The 4235-nt window shown below is 45.9% G+C and overlaps 1 long non-coding RNA gene across 1 annotated transcript; it reads left to right on the top strand.

The window, feature by feature from the left end:
* Positions 1-1300: 1300 nt before the first annotated feature.
* Positions 1301-3148, top strand: LOC128833589 (uncharacterized). Its single transcript, XR_008444287.1, has 2 exons — positions 1301-1754; positions 2748-3148. It is a non-coding gene; the product is annotated as an uncharacterized LOC128833589 (long non-coding RNA).
* The last annotated feature ends 1087 nt before the right edge of the window (positions 3149-4235 follow it).

Genomic DNA, 4235 nt, shown 5'->3' on the forward strand with positions numbered 1-4235 from the left:
TTATAGTACGGGCTGTTTTCCATCCTCACAATGTCCTCGTAATTGGCAGCTTTCACTTTTATTTATTTTATTCATTTAACCAAGATTCTGTGTCATCTGGGTCACTAATTAATCATAGCAGTTGCTGTATTATGTAACACCAACAAACCCCGGTCATCAGCAGGTGGGATTGAACCTGGGACCTCTGGAGCTTAGTGCATGAGCTGAAAGCTATATGGCCTTAGCTAAGACTGTAGAGCAAACTCATTAATCTCTCCCACTAAGTGGTCTCAGTGCTACTAGATGGGACAAATTGCCACACCCAGGAGGTGTGTGGGTTACAATTGCACCATTTACGCTCCTTTCCAAACATTGTCACTAGAAGATTGTATCATATTGATGATCTTTGTAGTCTAAAAGAAGCTTGGTTCAATATTTTCACATCTGAAATTTTAGCATAAGTACAGTTAATGTCATATGTACTCTGACAATGTTCAGAAATGAGTAATTGCTGGACCAAAGTTTCAGTCTTAAATGCCAAGGGAGACCATTTAAATAGAGCATTACACTGTGTATAATGTGATTACACAGCATGTAAATTGCTGCATAATTGCAGATTATTTTTTTTGTTGCTCAAAATCTAAGGTTTCCATTTCCAAAAAGTCTCTAGTCCAGGAGTTCTCTAGCACTTTTATGGTATAGACCACATCTTACTAGAGAGATTGTTTCTGGAGACAGCTTTCCCTCTCACTTGTGATGCCATAACATCTGTGTACCAATAATGGAAATTTTTTACAAGGAATTATTAGCATGGACATATTAGGAAAATATTTTCCCTAGCTTTCTTTTAATGTGATTTGCCAGCTGGAAACAAAATCAAACCATGTGACAAACCAGATCTTTTCAGACCATCAAGTGCTCCATGGACCTTATGTCGACCTATGTTGACCTAAGAATGAATGTGTCTATATTACCAGGTCCCTTCCACTGATGTAATTTGCCTGCTATGTTGACTTAATTACTTCATTTCCATGAGAGGTGTAGTGCTTAAATTGACGTAGAGGCAGTATAGACACTGTGTTGCTTACATCAACTTAACTGGCCTCCAGGAGGTGTCCCACAATGCTCTGCTATGACCACGCTGGTAAAGGTTTTGAATTCTGCTGCATAGCAGCTAGGTACACAGGAAACAACCTCTCCCCTAATAAAGGACGAGGAACTTTTGAATTTCCATTTCTTGTTTTTTTAGCATGGAGGGCTCGCCTGGCCAGCTGATCGTGATGGATCCACACTCCAAACACGCTCCAGCTGGAGTACACAGGAGGCGGTGGATCTACTTGGTCTGTGGGGAGAAGAGGCTGTGCAGGCACAGCTCTGGTACAACTGTAGAAACATAGACATCTCTGAGTAGTTTGCACGGGATATGGGGGAGAATGGCTACACCAGAGACATGCAGCAGGTGTACCAGAAGGCAAGGGAGATTAACAGTCATTCTGGTGCAGCACCGCAGACATGCCGCTTCTACAAGGAGCTGCATGTGATTCTCAGCAGCGACCCCACCATGACCTCCAAGAGCAGCATGGATGCCTCTGAGGAGCAGGAGTGCCGAGCCAGTGCAGACAACACTGAGGAGGTGGTCTAGGAGGAGAATGGGAGACAGGGGAGTAGGGAATCCATTCTCCCGGAGAACTAGGAGCTCTTTGTAACCCCGGAGCAGTCCAGCCAGTCGCAGAACAGCATCATAGCCGAGTGTGATGCTGGGGAAGGAACCTCTGGTGAGTATGCAATTCCAAGTAATATTTTGGGGTCACATGTTTTTATATTCTATTTTTAATTGAAATTAACAAGGTGAGGTGGAGTGGCTATCCCAGTGGCCGCATCATCTAGGCAGAAGATGCCCCATGAAAAAGACTGTTTATGTACACACCGGAATCCTGGGAATCCTCCATAGAAATCTCCAGAAAACTTTCATGGAGGTACTCTGCAATCCATTGCAGAAGGTTTCTGGGGAGCTTTATTTCTTCCACCTCGGTAGGACACTATCCCATGCCACTCCAGTATTAATTCAGCTGGCATCATCACAGTACAAGGATGCGGTCTGTACATGGATGCTTGCAGCATCTTTTCTCTTGCCCCCTCTGTTACCCTCCGGAGAATGATATCAGCTAGGGTCACTTAGGGGACATGGTGGTAGTTTTCACTCAGTTGCTCAGATCGCAAACAGTGCCTGTGCTCCCCGTCCCACATTGTGATTTTCTGCCCCTTCACCCACAGTTTCCAAAACATGGCTGTAGTTTGGGTGGCAGAGGTTGGTGTTGACTTTAGAAACTGTAAGCCTTTGGTGACAGCTAGCACCAACGGCACAGGGGGTTGAGGGAAGAGAAATTTTGTAGTCACCACTTGCCATCACAAGCACACACACCCTAATACAGTCACTGCCAAGGCTTTCAGTTTGGGAGGGTCAACCCTGGTCCCCGAACTTCAGACAATGCCCACATTACAAAGGAGTGGTGGCATGGCTCCCTGCCCACCTCTGGTCCCGCCACGGGTTGCCCATCCAATGCTGCTGATGGTCTGGTGCCCATGACCCCTAGGCCATACTCACCATGACTGGGACAGCAAACTGGTTCAATGACTACCTTGTGTAGATGAAAATGTTTTGCCTCAAACTTCCATGGAATAAGGGGAGTGATTTTTAGATAGCAACTCTGCACTAGACCCTGGGTCTGCATTGACAATGGTTGCTTTATGTTTTCCATGGCTTACAGCTGAAAGTGTGGCCTTCAGCTCTTCTTCCACACCGGTGGAGAGACTCTATAAGATAAGATGAAGGTCAAAAAGAATGCATGAGGACATGTTTAATGAGATTATGAATGCCTCTGGGACAGCGGACACCAAGCAGAGAGCATGGAGGATTTCTCCCTCTGAAAAACTGGACATGGACATGGCGAGCAGGAGAGCAGTCCAGGAGAATGAGCATGACATGCAGCAGGAGATGCTGGGGATTCTGAAGGAACAAACCGACATGTTGAGGCATGTGGCTGATCTTCAGGAGAAACACCTTGAGGCTAGAATCCCTCTGCAGCCCCTGCAGAATGGCATTCCAACATTGCCTATTCCCCCTCTCCCAAACATTCCAGGAGGCAAGGGGGGAAAATGTAATATCCCTTCCGTTCAACCCTGGGGGAGGGTCCTAAGAATAAAAGCCGCACATCTGAAGTGTGACAGGCAAGGCCACTGTGCTTTTAAAGACTAGATGGATGTTTTTTCCCTCCAAATTTTATTCCACTGTCTGTCCAATGTTCAATTCTTTTCGTGATTTTTAAGTTTCAGTATGCTTGTGCAATAAAAGTCCATGTCTTCAGCATGAAATAATCTTTATTAATGTAAACTGGGGGGGAGGGGAGGAGAAGGAGAGGGACAGGGAAACTGAGGCAATGGAGAGGATATGCTGGAGACAAAACCATAAGGACATAAGAATGGCCATACTGGGTCAGACCAATGGGCCATCTAGCCCAGTATCCTGTCTTCCAAAAATGACCAATGCCAGGTGATTCAGAGGGAATGAACAGAACAGGTAATCAGCAGGTGATCCATCCCCTGTCACCCATTCTCAGCTTCTGGCAAAACCAGCAGTCATAGCAAGGTTCGCACTACAGGAAGGCACAATACAGAGAAGCAAGCAGCAGTACTGTGGGTCATTACTGAAATGGGTTTTCAAAGCCTTTGTGAGGTGTAGTGCTCAACGCTGAGCTCTTCTTATAGCCCTGGTGTCTGGCTGCTCATTATTAACTGACAGCATATCCTGCCTCCACACCCCACCCCTATGGAAATTTCTATCCCTTTGTCTCACAGATATTATGAAGCACACAGCAGGCAGCTATAACCATGGGGATATTGCTTTCACTGAGGTCTAACCTAGTAAGCAAATTGCACCAGCAACTCTTTAAATGGCCAAAGGCACATTCCACCACCATTCTTCACCTGCTGAGCCTATTGTTGAACCAATTCTTGCTGCTGTCCAGGTGTCCAGTGTCCAGCTTCATGAGCCATGGGAGTAAGGGGTCGGCTGGGTCTCCAAGGATCACTACTTCCATTGAGGATGCTACAAAGTGCTTACAAAGAAACAAACTTTGTTGAACTAGCCTGGCCAAGGTAGCAACCTTTAACATGTTACTGAACTATGTCTGTTAGGCTGGCAGTGAAGGTGAACTTAAAGCACTTCTAATGGGTGACAAAGTTCTTGGGGTTTTCCC

This window comes from Malaclemys terrapin, chromosome 3, assembly GCF_027887155.1.
Source record: "Malaclemys terrapin pileata isolate rMalTer1 chromosome 3, rMalTer1.hap1, whole genome shotgun sequence".
Classification (NCBI taxonomy): domain Eukaryota; kingdom Metazoa; phylum Chordata; order Testudines; family Emydidae; genus Malaclemys; species Malaclemys terrapin.